Raw genomic sequence first — 16,392 nt, 5'->3', positions numbered from 1 at the left:
TTCTATGTAAAGCTGTAGAATAATTGTCTTCTCACCAACGCTCTAATATTTGAACAGGACATGATGAAAATACCACATTAGAAACATCACATTTGTTACAATTCCCTGTTGTTCCCCTGCTTTTCACCATCATAGTGTCCCCAGACATTTTTGAAAGTCCATTTCTCAGACCTCTCAAACCAAAGGTGTGTTGATTGAGAATTCTGGAGATTTCATCCCAACACATCTGCAAAGGATCGGGTGGAAGAAAGTTGATGTATAAAGGGAGTCAACTTTTTCTTTGCACCTAGTATTTTTCATGCCATGTGCCTGAGCGCCTTTACAACCCCAACTCTAATGACTTGAATTTTTTATTTTTGGAACAGCTGGCTCCTGAAACTGGAGGCTGGTCTTGCAACATCTCAAACAATAATGTTTTCCAAAGCTCTGTGGCCCAGACAGCATCTTCGTAGAGAATGAGTCCTGGGTATTCTATGATCTTGGTAGAAAAATTACAAGTGAAATGGGTTACTGAGGGATTTATGTGCTGGAGGAAGAAAAGAGTCTACATATGCTGTCTGCCTGGATGAATTTGTTTAGAGGAGTGGAAGAGAACAGCACAGGAAGGTCCCCCCCAATGTCTCAATAATGAATAAAAAAACATAAGGGAGGGAGAGACAAAATTCTCAGTTGCTTTCCTCTTTGCTTCCCTCCTCCCGGCTTTTTCTCTCAAACAGACAATTTGATGGAAACAAATGAGCAGAAGAATATCTTGTAGACCAGCAGGTAATTACGGCCCTTACCTGATGTAATTTGAAGAAGGCTGCCTTGAGCGTGGAGAGTGAGGGTGAGGGGGAGGGAGGGGAGGGGAGTGAAGGGATGGGAGGAGAAGAGAGGAGAGGAGAGGAGAGGAGAAGAGAAGAGAAGAGAAGAGAAGCTTTTGTCTTATCATACCAGCTTCTGGATGCACTCTAGGGCCCCTCCAGGAAGACAAGAAAAATCAAAAATAAATATTAGAAAGGGAAGAAGAAAGAGGTCCTCCAAAACACTCATGGAGAGCTTGGATAGAAGATAGACCTGCAAGGAAGCAGGAAGTCAGGAGGACTTTCTGGAAGGTTTCATAGGGGAAAAGGTGGAAGTCATTTCTGCAGGCCCAGAAGGTATAGTGGTTAGAACTGCTATTCTGGGATCATCTTAGATCAGGGGTCTTCAAACGTGGCCCTTTTATGACTTGTGGATGTCAACTCCCAGAATTCCTCAGCCAGGCACGCGTCCACAAGTCATAAAAGGGCCACGTTTGAAGACCCCCTGCTCTAGAGAAAGCTTGATGAAATCATGCTGGGTTAAGACTAGAAAGACCTCAGTGAGCCATGAAGTGGTATGTGGACAAACTATAAACCTAGCCTATTTCAGGGAGCTATGACGAGGAGGGGATAAGACGGCAGTATAATACAGATAGTCCTCCAACAATTTGTTTAGTGACAGTTCAAAGTCACAACAGCACTGAAAAAGTGACTTATGACCAGTCCTTGCACTTATGACCATTGCAGCATCTCCACGGTCACATGCCTTCCTCCTTCTTTTCTCTTCCGGGTGGGTTGGAAGCTCCAATTACCATGTCGCCACATGCGCCGATCCTGGGGCTTCTGCCAAGCTCTGCAGCTCCAGCTGATCTCCTCCAGGTCTGTGCGGCGCTGCTTTAGCTGGTTCCCTCACCCGCTACACTTGGCTAGGGGTCGCGTACCACCTGCCAGGTGCTAAAGTACCACCGGTGGTACGCCTACCACCGGTTGAAAAGCCCTGCAGTAAGACTCTAAGGTCCCTCTCACAGTTACTGTCTTTGAGCCAGGTTTTGTCTAATCCAGTGGTTCTCAACCTGTGGGTCGGGACCCCATTTGGGGTCGATCGACCATTTCATGGGGGTCGCCAAGTAAGGCTGTCCACCATTTTTTTTGTCCGCCATTTTTTTTGTCCGCCATTTTTTCCCCCTTTTCTGGCGGGTGCCTTACCTCCCTTGGGCTGGGCTAGCTGGTGGTCGGCCTGCTCCGTGTCTGCCGCTTGCCAGCTACGCCTCGGCCGGCGCAGGGGGCAGAACCACGCATGCGCGGCGCTCCCGGGCAGGGAAAGTCCTCGACTTACTACCGGTTGGGTAGTCCTCGACTTACGACTGGTTGGGTAGTCCTCGACTTACGACCGGTTTAGTCCTCGACTTACGACTGGTTGGGGTCGCAGCATTAAAAAGGTTGAGAACCACTGGTCTAATCTGTACTTGTACCTTTGGTTCTTCCTGCCCAGATCCACTTAAAAAAAGTCTGGGTCTTCTCTCAGGAAATTGTGGAAGCGGTGGTTATTTTTTTAAACCTCTTTCCTTGATTGGACCCCCCTCCATCTTTGTGCTTTGTGGAAGAGATGATGATAATTTCTGTTTTGAATTTCTTTTATTTTGTTTCCGGTGATGCTCTGGAGCGAATCTTTTAATGCAATTAGAATTCTTGATTTCTCAAATTCTACTTTGAAATTTCAATCAATTTGCACGCATCAACAAAAGCATGAGCAAGCTAGAGCTGGGGGGGGGGGAAATTAGGAAGACGGTTTTTATAGCATTCCCGGGGTGGTGCTGTTACGCTTGATAGATGAGAAAATCGGGCAGCTTCATCCCAGAATTAACAATGCAGCTCTAATCACAGCCTCTGACTTATTCTGGGGCCTCTGGTGAGAGTAAACAGAATGGCTGGTAATTCTTTTAAAAGCTGGTTGCTCCCCCCCCCAGTTTTTAAGACGTCTTTTATCCCAGTCACCTATGGCGAATAAGGAGCACCTCTAGACAAACAGCTGGATGTTTTTCAAAACTAGCCTATCCCCTTTAAAATGACAAATAGCTAGGAAATGTGAGCCTGTCTGCTCAGTACTCCTGCCAATTTATGTAAATGATTGGTTCTGCTGTTTAACTCACCAACATCCTGCTTTTGAATGATTCTTGTTTTTCTTCTTGTGTTTTATTCTGTTTGAAGGGAATGGATAGATGTCAGTGTTCACGCTCACAGAAAAGAGTGCTTTTTGCATAAGATTACTAATTACCTCAATTTCCCAGGAAAGCTAGATGTTTTGCTGTTCATACACCCCCCCCCCCCGGGAGAGAAGACCGATGTGTTTGGCTTTTGCATATTTTATACCGTGGGCTTACAATAATACTAATGCCACCCCTTTCTGGAAGTTCAAAGAATAGCAATGGGTGGAGAGGTGTGAGAGAAAACTCTTTAGTTAGTGTTTCCACTTTCTTATTTAGACAATAATGGTTGCATGACATCAGATGAGTGGAACCATGGACCATAGCCAGTTTACGTGTGGCACCACTTCTCCTTGAAGGTTTCTGCCCGTCTAGATCCAAGGTAGATAGGGTGGACATGCTGCAGTCTCTTCTCTCAAAATTGTCACCTATAAATGTCCTGTCAGCCCAGGTATGGTAACCTTATAAAAAGCTCCAGATTAGAAGCGTCCACAGCATATGGTCAAAAAAGTCAAGATGGCAGCCAAAAGCATGCCATTAAAAGTTTGCCCATTTTTCAAAAAAACAGGTGGCAATTTGATTGTAATGTTGTGGCTGCCAACTTGACTTTTTTTTTTACTACATCCTGTGCACAGCCCCGCCACAGAGTGTAGATCAGGAGATGTATGCATCATAATACAATGACAGTTGTATTTCTGTTAACCAGCCTGGTTGACATATTGTAGCTTCTTGGGCAAATAGTAGATCCTTATCTATGAATTACCCAGGTGTAGTAGAAATGTATTGAAAAAGTACATTACAGGCAATTTTGTTTCTCTGCTGCTCAGTCTATATGTGGATGTTGATCTGCCTCTCCCAGATTAGGTTTTTGCAATTTTATTTAAATTGGCAGTCACCTTTTTGCTGAACACAGTTTTCCACAGAGAAATAAAAGGAGAGAGAAAGAAGGTTGAAGAGGAATGAAATCTACAAATGTTGGGAGGGAAGGGAGGGAGGGAGGGAATCAATGCTGGGCTGGCTTTGGCTAATTAGAGGACACTTGAGATAATTAAGCAAGCTTTTCTCTTTTGACTTTGACCTTTAACTCTCTCTGGCTAATTAGCCTCCAGGATGACCAGGCTTGACAAGGCTTATTGTCTTTCTCATCTCTTCTTGAAATTACATATTGATGGCTGCTGAAATGAGTCAGGGCTGAAGGACAGAAGATGGTAGAATTTGGATTTTCCTAACGCTTTTCCACTCCTGGCAATGATGAATTCGAAAGTCGATTCCCTCAGAGATGGTGTTGGCAGATGCACCCCAGAGTCTGTCTGTCAACCCTGGTCCTTTAGTGCAGGGGTGTCAAACTCGCAATGTCACGTGATGTGTTGCGACGTATCGTGACTTTTTTTCCATTGCCGGCAATGGGGTGGGTGCGGTTTTGCCATGACGCATCCGGCCCGCGGGCCGGCAGTTTGACACTCCTGCTTTAGTGTATTGTTTGAACTTGCATCAGTTAAGAAAAACTTGAAAGAACCCAGCCTGCACATCATATGGGAGGATAAATGTTTTCTTGAAGATGCTGTTTTACTATCTTTGTGCCTCCAGGGCAAATGTATGATCACATTCAAGTAACACCTTGTGATGGATTGGACATGGGGTGGGCAACTTGATGCCCTCCAGGTGGTTTGGATGATCACTCCCATCAACTTCATTCAGCATCATCAAGGGTGAAGAACTGTAGGCCTCATAGCTCAAAACTATGGAGAGCATCAGGATAGTGTCCCTGTCCAGCTGTTGGAAGGCAAATGTAAACTTTTGCTTTTGTGTCTAAAAGGAGCACAACACAAGAAGCTTCATAGGAGTATAGTGTTTGTCACTTAAAATGTAGATGTGCCTCATTGTTTGGTGACAAAATAGTTCTTGCAGCCATTTACTTATTATTATGGTTTGTTGCATAGTCAGCCAGATGTTCAGACTGGATTTGGCATTTTTATCCACCTATTGAACCCTTCCGGACCTGGCATAGGCAGACATGGCTTTTTGATGGTTAAAGGTATCATCGCAGGATGTAAGCTGTTCTGAATAAAGCTGCCTTTTGTAATTGACAATCCAGCCAAACGAAGGAATTTTGTCTTCTTTACCCTGTTTATGGTCCCCAGTTTGTGTGAACCAGTTTTTATGTTTTCAAAACCAGGTCCAGAATTGAAGAGAACTCCACAAAAAACAGAGCTGACAATTGCGGCAGAATGAAGAATCGGTGAGTAGACTAGCTCTTTTGTAATTCTTCTCTGGACAAGGAGAGGATTTGAGATCATCCACTAATGCTCCAGATGTTGTTCTTCATGAGGAGACCATAAGGCAGTGGTCTCCAGTGGATTTAGAGGGAGGGGAGATGAGGTGACACCATTTTGCTTAAACTGTGGTCAGTGCTTTTGAAAGGACACCAGTTGCAAACTGATTAAAGGTCTAGATAAAGTTGAAACAAGATTTTGGAATTAATTGTAAAAAATCCTTCCAATGAGAAGAATTCATTGTTGTGAATTTTTTTTTTAAAAAAAAGCATAATAAGACTTCAAAAATTAGACAGTAGAAGGAACTAAAGATCACAATTAAAGTAAAACACTTAAACTCGACTTACTAATACATAATGAAGCAAAGTATAATGAACATGATGAAAGATATTTTTGAACAATGGACACAGAACTTAATTTTAAGAGAGTCTGCCTCTATAAATAGGCTGTGTTATGGAAGAGGAACAGGCTTTAACTGATATGACAGACTGATATGAAAGTGAAATTAAAAATGACAGGGTATATAAGAATAACATGGAGAAAGATATGGGTCATACAAAAGAATATATCTCAATAACTGAAATACAAATAACAAACCAAGAGAGCAACCTGGATAATTTCCTAGATTAGATTCGCAAAATAAGCTTTGAAGAATTTTGTGAGGAGGAATAAAGAAAAAAAATGAAAGGAAATCATTTTTAAGAAATCATTTGAAGGGACTGAAGATCAAGATGGATAGAAGTAAAAGGAATTGGTTTATTTCATCAAGGTCAAAATAAATATGTTGTTCTCTCTGGTAACCATTAATGGACTTTCATTGGCATCAGGACTAAAACTGAGAGATTTTTATGAATTTATTTATAGATGAGAGATGAGATATAAAAACAAGAGATCATTTGTTGTCCTGTAAGAGAAGATGATAAGTTATTAAAATTGTTTATAGTGGTGAGGAAGTCACTTCTTTATATATTTCTTTTTTTCTTTTTACTAGATTCATTTTTTTGCATTTGAAAACTAGGAAAATGAAAATGGGACGTAATGGTGGGAAATGTAGAGAGGATCAGGGTTCTGGGGACTGGAAAACCTTGTCAGGCTTTACCATGCTGCACCTCTGAATTTGCTAAACTATAAATATGGGATCCTGTGACCCATGGGTTTGGCTGTTCGTGGCTGTGGCTGCCAGGGAGGTCTTCCCAGCCTCCCCCCCCACTGCAATGCCAATATGATGAAATATTTTGCTATGCCACTTTGTGGGCGAATCATAACAGCTGCCCATTCCTGGAGATGCGGGTTCTGGATGGTTGTCCAGTCTCTTCTTGAAAACCTCCAGTGATGGAGTTGTACCCACACTTCTGGAGGCAAGCCGTGCCATTGATTCATTGTTCTCGCTCAGAAAATTTCTCCTTAGTTCTAGGTTGGATCGCCCTTTGGATAAGTTCCCACTCATTACATTTTGTCCTGCCTTTATTCTTTGTGACAGCCTCTCAAGACCCTTTTGTTTTACATCCTGTTGTATTGGAAAGAGTAAAAGGCTCGTGAAAATCTTCCAAGTATGATAACTAGTTTTTCCCGATTAAGTCAACACAAAGCCTTGATATGTCAACTTCAGGGAGTTGAAGTTATGATATGATCAGAGAGTTCTGAAGAGTCACTGATAGATTCTTGGGGGATGCCTATATCATAGGAGGAAGAAGTGCCAACCAGAATGATGCTGGGTACCATAAGCCAACTAAAGCCCTCAACATAGCCTCCCTCCTGCCCAGTAAAGCCAATCAGGACAGCCAATCGGTTCAGGTCAACATATCACTATTCTGCTGGATTCCTGATGTTTTCTGAGTCCATTGATTTCTTGCAGAGGGAGAGCGGGATTGGCAGAGGCCCTCAAGAACCCAGCAGTTCAATCTTGAGCTATAGGAAATCTTTTTTCTTCTGGTGACATCAGTATTCTAGTAAGCCATTATTTCTCCGACATAAAGACTGAATTATGCTCAGGATCTTTAGTAAGGAAAGTCTCACACTATTCCAGCACAGCTATGATGGGGGATCCCATGGTGACATGAAAAGGCCTTTTTCCATCTTCTTCAGTGGAGGGAACTTCAAACTTCTGCCTGGTCTACCTTAAGCTACATTCCTGCCCTGCAGAGAAGCAGAAAAGCTCATGAAGCTACGAGTCAAAATGCTGGGTTCATATCATGATGCATTTCAAGGATTAATATTGCCAAGAAAGCAGAACTTGTTAAGACTTACGGATATTGAATTAGAAAAGACTCATGGTAAATTGAGCAAGACTATTGTATGCACAACAATGAAGAATTATGAAATTCCCACAGTGGAAGAAGGAATGGGCGAAAATGTCAAAATGTACAGAAATAGTGAAACTGTTCTCTGTTTGATCAGAGAACAATTTTGTTTGAAAGACTGAAGCCTTCTATGAACTTTTTGCTGAAAGAAGAAAAGAATACATGGATGATTTGTGGATCTGAAGACTAAGAAAAATGAGGAATAAGTGAAGGGACTTGTAAAGTACTTAAGAGAGAGAAGGGACAATAAGAATCTAATTATCTGGTTGAAAAGAAGATCAGCAGTCATCTATATCTTTCCTAACTTTGATTTTTTTTCCTGTTTTTCCCCCATATAGTTTGCTATTATTATATGTAGATTTTTAATATAAATAAATTAGGAAGGAAGGAAGGAAGGAAGGAAGGAAGGAAGGAAGAAAGAAAGAAAGAAAGAAAGAAAGAAAGAAAGAAAGAAGCCACGAGTCTATTGCTTACCCAGCCAAAGTTGGTCCATTTTAAACTTGGAAAGCATACCATGTCCGCTGTCACAAAATGGCTGCCCTGGGGTTGGGCACAAGCACTACCATAACTCTCTTTGATCAGGAATAGATCTGGCAAGACGCTCCTGCCATCTCACCTAACACTGGGATGCTCCTACCATCCCAATTTACCAGTATCTTTTCCTTTGGGTAAATGAGCATTCATCCGAGAAGGCCTTTGGTTGTGGTGGCCCTCTCCTTTTCTAGAAGATCTGCAGGAGTAACATAGACCATTTCAGAATGGAACTGATGCTGCAGGCTAGTATTTTGTATTCCAGTTTCCCGCTTGGCATTTTTAATATTTCTAATTAAAGAAGCTTTAGAAAATATTAAGTCAACTAGAACCAAGCGTCTGGTGGAACCGATAAGAGTGATGGGCACCCTGGCACCTTTAGGAACCACATGGCTGATCTCCTTGTCTATCCCAATTAATGTTGATTACTTGCACCTCTTCCAGAACTCAACTGGGCATGACTAGGTCCTTTTTTAAACCAAAGATGGCCTAGCCTTTTGCTGCTCTTCAAGAGGCCATGGGAAAGACTAGCTATGGAGCCTGAAGAAGCAATCAATTAGAAAGAATAAAAGTTCCCAGGAGACCAACTGCCCAAAGATAACTCCCCCCATTTTTTTTCTAAATAGCCTCACTTCACTGTGCTTGGCTCAAAAGTATCACCTAGTCATGGCAGTTCAGTCATGTACATTGCTGGTGCAAACCTCAGCATATGGATTATAACCTCAGCAAAATGGCTCACCAGTGAATATTTCCAATATGTTACTGTTTTTTGGCCATGACCCATCTGCATAATAAACTGATTACAATGGCTCCTGCAGGTCCTTAAAATGCAAATATTTTTGGAAAATGCTAGTTCTGGGTTTTCCAGAAATACAGCATTGGTCTGGACGTGTTTGCACAACAGGTACAATGGGGTTGCAAACATGTTTAAATCAACAGAAGAGAATACTGAACTGTGGTTGATCTAGCAATGGTAATGTTATCCAGTGATCCGCCAGGGACTCCGCATATCCTCTCCAGCAGCCAACGTCCAGATAAGCAGGGTTTAACACAAGACCAACAATCAAACAGAAAACAATATCCTAATCCAGGAACTATCAAGCAGAAAGCCATACCCCACCAACTCTGACTGGGCAAGCTACCATATATAACTATGAAGCAAACCTCACACCCGTTAATATTGATGTTGTTACCTGGTTGGGCAATGAAATGTCTGCAAGGAAGCAATCAAGCTCAGAGAGCACCAATGTCTAAACCTCCCTCACTTTGCTTCTTGTTGAGTTCTAATTGGATCCCTAGTCTCTGCGTTCAGAATACACCTAGAAGCTGTGAAAGTCAGCCTGTTTGAATGCCAAGTATTATTTTTGCACTATAGGCTTCTAAAATAAGGGTCTGAAGTTCTAAGAATACTCAGACTTCAGAGATAGTCTTGGGGGTAGGGCATCCAAAATAATCAAAAGTTGATTAAAAGTTCGCCACGGTCATCTTGACTTTTTGGGGCTTTTTGTGGACACTCCATCTGGAATGGGCTAACTTGCCACGGCCAACTCACTGTGGGACAATCCACACGGGATAACTCAACATGATAAATGTTATCTGCCAGTGTTTCTGCAACATTATTTCCATTGACAAATTTGGGTAGAGTTGGACATGACTTAGTGACTGAACAGCAACAACCATCTTTTGTCTTGGAAAGCACATGAACATGGTCTGCCCTGTGGAGTATGCTGGGTCCAGGGAAGAAATGTGATGTCTGACCCTGCAAGGTCTTGTAATCTTTGCCCTCTTGTGTGTCTGTGTGTTGACTTTGGGCGATGGCTTTGGAGTTGAGGAAACCCTGTTTGTATGTGAAGGATTTCCATATCTTGAGGAGATTTTCTTCAGTTTTAATTGAGTTGCCCATATTGGCAAATTTCCTAGCAAAAGACACCCTTAGTCAGTTTCGGTTTAGGTATGAAATTTGGCCAGAAGACTCAACGGTCTTTTGTTTTATTGCCTAGGGCAGGGGTAGTCAACCTTGGTTCTTTTATGATTCGTGGACTTCAATTGAGTTGAAGTCCACGAGTCATAAAAGAGCCAAGGTTGACTACACCTGGCCTAGGGTTTACTGAAAGGTCAGGGCTGGTCAGGGTCAGTGACTAGCATGGAGGGCAACAGTGGCATGGAAGTTTTTCTTCTTACAACTGGATCCCTGGTGGTGCAGTGGTTAAAGTACAGTATTGCAGGCAAACTCTGCCCAGGGACTGGAGTTCAATTCTGACGGGGCTCAAAGTGGACTCAGCCTCCCATCCTTCCAAGGTTGGTAAAATGAGGACCAGATTGTTGGGGGCAAAATGCAAATAGTGCTTCTACATTGTAAACCATCCAGAGAGGGCTGTAAAGTGCTACGGGGCGGTATATAAGCCTAAATGCTATTGCTATTGCTGTCCAAAAACCAAAACCACTCCGTCTAACTAGGATGGACCAGGTCACCAACATAAATGATATGGCTCCACGGCATCAACTACTTTGTGCATCTTCAGCCAGGTGGGTTGTTTGCCACCCCATTGCTGGAACGGGCAGGTTAAGGAAGGCTTGTGCTGGGCCCTTAGTAAGACGTGAGTCCCTCCTTGAGTTTAATTAGCAATTCAGCTAACAGGTTTGTAATTCAGGCACGACCCTGATTGCATCCGAAAGCTACTTTATTTCTTTGCTTGCATTCTGAGCACTAATTATGCTTCTCTGCCTGCTAATTGCTTTCTAGACTTTCACCGCTATCTCTTTCCAGTAACATTTATTTTTCATGCCTCTCTGTGTTTAAAGGTATCAAACAGGAGGGGATGAAAGGGGAGGGGGCAGGCAAGGAGGCAGAGGCAGCCCTGACAGAGCTGGGCTGAAGCCAAGTTGAAAGGAACTGTATTTTTGTGTGTGTGTGTGTGTGTGTGTGCTTGGGTGGGGCAGGAAAGTCTCTATTTTGACTTGTTTCTCCTTCCTCCAACCTCTTCCCAGCTCTGTTTCTCACTCCAGATGTCTGGAGGAGGGGAGTGGAGTGATGTTTAGCTGTCAAGATATTGGACTTTTCTAATCACGTCTCTGAACATTTGGGATTTGCATTTTCTCATTATTATTTTTTTTTTTTAAAAAAAAAAGATTTGAATATTCTCCGGTCCAGAACAGACAGCTGGATATTAGGAAATGCCAGCAAAGGCTCATTAAATCTCATTTCATGTTTTGATGGCGTTAAACGTGAACAAAAGATCTTTGCGGAATCCTCCCTTTCGCTTCCTTTGGGGGACCCCCTCATGCAGGGGAGACCATTCCTCTCCTTTGCAGCTGGAGAAGGCCAGACTGAGCAGAAGAGCCCCGGAGATTCTCTGATTCATCCAGAACGAAATGACTGACTGCGCCATGCTTTGCAACAGACTGCATTAGTGCTCAGTGAACTCGGTTTCACCCTGAGTGAAACTACAGTAAATGAGATTCAGAAGATCAGTTTTGTTGGAGGCGTTGATAAAAATGGTGAGGCAAAGAGTCTTGAGCAAAGCCTCCTTTGCAGGGGGCTGCTCCTTTGCATGATAACCAAATGTACAGGTATAGTATAGGGCAGGGGTAGGCAACCTTGGCTCTTTTATGACTCGTGGACTTCAACTCCCAGAATTCCTGAGCCAGCTGTGCTGAGGGGAAAGGGAGAGGTTTCCATGCTGAGCCATGCTGGCTCAGGAATTCTGGGAGTTGAAGTCCACGAGTCATAAAAGAGCCAAGGTTGACTACCCCTGGTATAGGGGGTACCTTGCTCAATAGTAGTAACTGTGAGAGGGATCTCGGAGTCCTAGTGAACAATCACCTAAATAGGAGCCAGCCGTGTGCTGCAGCAGCTGCCAAAAAGGCCAACACAGTTCTAGGTTGCATTAACAGAGGGATAGAATCAAGATCACATGAAGTGTTAATACCACTTTACAAGGCCTTGGTAAGGCCACACTTGGAATACGGCATCCAGTTTTGGTCACCACGGTGTAAAAAAGATGCTGAGACTCTAGAAAGAGTACAGAGAAGAGCAACAAAGATGATTAGGGGACTGGAGGCTAAAGCATATAAGGAAAGGCTGCTGGAATTGGGTATGTCTAGTTTAACGAAGAGAAGGACGAGGGGGGACATGATAGCAGTGTTCCAATATCTCAGGGGCTGCCCCAAAGAAGAGGGAGTCAAGCTATTCCCCAAAGCGCCTGAAGGCAGGACAAGAAGCAACAGATGGAAACTAGTCAAGGAGAGAAGCAACCTAGAACTAAGGAGAAACTTCCTGACAGTTAGAACAATTAACCAATGGAACAACCTGCCTCCAGAAGCGGTGAATGCTCCAACACTGGAAGTTTTTAAGAGGAGACTGGACAGCCATTTGTCCAAAATGGTATAGGGTTTCCTGCCTGAGCAGGGGGTTGGACTAGATGACCTCCAAGGTCCCTTCCAACTTTATTATTATTATTATTATTATTATTATTATTATTATTATTATTATTATTATTATTATTATTATTATTATTATTATTATTATTATTATTATTATTATTATTATTATTATTATTATTATTATTATTATTATTATTATTATTATTAATAATAATAATATTATTATTATTATTATAACTTCAGGCCAGCATAGTGAGCTTGCAGGCTAATGTCCTTTTCGAGATCTTCCTTGTATTGGAAGGAGACATGGGACTCTACCCAGAAGGGCCCTAGTAGCCAGTGACAGCAGCCAATGGAGGGCTGGTGGCAATTGATCCTCTCTGCCTCTCCACTCTCCTGATACAAGCACTTCCCTGTCTCAAACTTGTGCCTGAAGCAAAGGCGAGGAAGTGGAAATATTTATCTACCGGTACCTTTTCTGAGCGTGGTTTATTGGCCACATGAAAGTATGCTGGGATGGTTGGTGTGGCTTTGGGCACTGCTGCTGGAGATTTTCTAAGGTCAGTGAGTCTAAGCTATGGATGCCACTTCAAATCTTGTTCTGCCCTGAGCTCACTCGGTGGCATCTGGTGAGCTGTGATTCTCTCCCCCTCCCCCCATGGAATAGAAGGAATGTTTGGTTCTTCTTGGATGGGAATGCCCCAGTAAGGTCATTTGAGGAGAAGGCTTAGGATGGCCTCAGAGCTAGATGAGCATTAAGGGTTACTCTTCAGCAACATCTCCATCCAAATAGGATTCTTCTTAGTCTTGATTGAGATGGTTGCAGTTTGGAGCAAGGGAGGCTGGTGGAGAAGGGACCACCTTAGGAGTAAAGGAGATTTGAGTTTCTTCCCTTATCCAGGAAGATATAGCCATGGGCAGATGGCACAAAATGATTTTGCATTGCACAGCAACAGATTGGGAAATATAATTACAGTGAGGAACAATGGCTGCGGCAGCTGGACCCCCTCCCTCTGAAATTCCAGAGAGCGGTTTGTAGGAGGAAAGAGGAGACAAAACACATCACTCAAGCTGAATGGAAAAAGGGAAGTAGAAAGAGGGAGAGGCAGCTTTATGCATGGATTCTCCATGGTCTATCCTATAGGACAGTGATGGCGAAGCTTTAGATACCAAGTGCCCAAAAACTGCCCTGCCCACCCCCACTCTGCCCACTCCGCACCCTGCCCCGCCCACCCCCACTCTGCCCACTCCGCACCCTGCCCCGCCCACTTGCAGGACCACCTACCGCCTCCACGGTCTGCTGCAGATCACTCAGGCAGCCCTGCGGTGCCATGGCGGCCACACCCTCTGCCTCCGCCCCACAGCATCATCTGTGCATGATGAGGCACGAGGGCAGAGTCTTATCCCTGCTGCCCGGCTACCATGTCCTTGACTGCACTGCTCCATGCGGGTTGTGCCTGGGGGCGACTCTTCTCCAGGGGGGCTGCTGGTGAGGAGGGGGCCGCTGGGAGAGGCAGGGCTGGGGCAATGGCACGCGTGCCCACAGAGAGGGCTCTGCGTGCCGCCTCTGGCACGCGTGCCATAGGTTCGCCACCACCGCTATAGGAGGCTGGGGAAAATGGAGGTGGATTAAATATAGGTCAGAGATTGTCATGTCCCAAGATGATGCTACGGACTTTGAATCCTATTCAGGATTGTCCATTGCTGGTGAGGTAGCTCAGAGCCTGGCACCTGTTGCGTAGGATCATTTATAGGTCTTCCTATGTCTGGGCATTCAGCAAATCATTTGGATTTCTGTGGCTGGGGGATTCTGGGAGTTGAAGTCCACAGGTCTTAAAGTGGCCAAGGCGGAGGAACATTCTGAGTTGAGAATTGGGTTATGGGATTAGTGTAGGATTCTGTGTTTTAGGCAAACCAAAGAACAGGTTAAAGCTTTGTAGAATGCATCCCTTAGAGGTAGAAGCCTTGCCCTAAGCTGGCCTGAAGCTCAGCTTCCTCTGACCGGCTTTTGCCCTTTCTTCTTCTTCTTCTTGTGCCATATCCGTTATCGGACGTTGGCGATCATGTTGGCGATCCTGTTTTTATTGGCAGCCGCACGAAAAAGTGCTGCTGAGTTATCATAATGTGCTGGGAGGGAGGACTTCACTGCTGGGGAGCTGAAGTGTTCCTCTGGATGAATTGCAAACTGCTGAGCCCAGAAGCAGCCTTGGGGGAGGGGGGGGGGAAGGCAGGTAACCCCTGCTGCTGCAGATTTGGGAGGGATATCATTTGCTTTATTGCACCCCTGCTGTGCCAGAATCAAGGTAAATAAAGTATTTTGAAAATGCATTTGCCTCCAGTCGAATGTATTCTCAAGGAATCTGCAGACGAGTGAAGAATTTCTTGCCCAGGGCTTTTCCAGCCTCAGAGAGGCTGGGCACCGCCAGCAAATTGGGTGAGCAGCAGGTGTTCCTTTTTTTGAGCAATCTCCACTCAAATTTCCCAGCTGACAAGGAAATGTTTCAGGGTTTCAGATTGCTTAGTTCGGGAAAAAATAATAACACAAACTTGTAGATAATCCTGAATTGTTTAGCAAGTTGGTTTTCCCTGGCTTCTATAGTATATATTTCAGGTGGGCACCTGAGAAAGACTGAGCGGGGGGCAGGAATTCAGAACAGTGTGTAATCTGGTGGTCCTTCTGAACTCATGACTCCTGCAGATAGTAGTCATGGCTCAACGTTGCTCAACTGTGTGCCAGTTATGCCCTTTCCTGGATAGGGAGGTCCTTCACCCAGCCACCCATGTCCCAGTCCTCTCCCGTTTGGACTGTTGCAATGTGCTGTGCATGGTCTACCCTTGAAAAAACAAAGATGATTAGGGGACTGGAGGCTAAAGCATATAAAGAACGGCTGCTGGAATTGGGTATGTCTAGTTTAACAAAGAGAAGGGAGAGGGTGACATGATAGCAGTCTTCCAATATCTCAGGGGCTGCCCCAAAGAAGAGGGAGTCAAGCTATTCTCCAAAGTGCCTGAAGGCAGGACAAGAAGCAACGGATGGAAACTAACCAAGGAGAGAAGCAACCTAGAACTAAGGAGAAACTTCCTGACAGTTAGAACAATTAACCAATGGAACAACCTGCCTTCAGAAGTGGTGAATGCTCCAACACTGGAAGTTTTTAAGAGACTGGACAGCCATTTGTCCGAAATGGTATAGGGTTTCCTGCCTGAGCAGGGGGTTGGACTCGATGACCTCCAAGGTCCCTTCCAACTTTATTATTATTATCTGGAAGCTTCAGCTGGTACAAAATACAGCCGTGTGAGCAATCTTGGGTATCCCAAGGACGGCACATGTAATACCTCTGCTGCACAAGCTGCAAAGCTGGCTGAGGAATTCTGGGAGTTGAAGTCCACAAGTCATAAAAGGGCCAAGTTTGAAGACCCCTGATATAGGATGACCGAGCTGAGCTGGAAGGCAGAATTAAATACACCATAAGTTTGGAATCCTTATGTAGTCACCGAAGTCACCCAAATCCAGCCCCTCATGAATTCTGTTGAATCTTATCTAGTGCCAACTTTGCACTGACAGTTAGTTGACCCGATTCTTGTGTGTAGGTAGCAATAATAAACTCTTCGGTGCTTTGAACTCAGCAATTATTCCCGGTTCTTTGTGCCTGCAGTATCATTATTACAAGAGAGTGATCAGCAGACCTGGCAACAGGTGTTCTGGGACCTGGAATGGGGACAACAAAGATCCAACGATCCAAATTTGAGCATTTGGCAACGGGAGTATATTTATAATGATTGCAGCCTCCCAGGGTCACTCAACCTTGCTTAGCAACAGAAATTTTGGATTCAATTGCAGTGGTAAGCCGAGGACTATCTATAGAGATGAGCTAATGTGAGGCATCACAAGTGATCCTAGTGGGAAAAGTAGCAAATA

The sequence above is a fragment of the Protobothrops mucrosquamatus genome, unplaced genomic scaffold (assembly GCF_001527695.2).
Source record: "Protobothrops mucrosquamatus isolate PMUCROS unplaced genomic scaffold, P.Mucros_1.0 scaffold182, whole genome shotgun sequence".
Lineage (NCBI taxonomy): Eukaryota > Metazoa > Chordata > Lepidosauria > Squamata > Viperidae > Protobothrops > Protobothrops mucrosquamatus.
Note: the sequence above shows the minus strand (reverse complement) of the source record.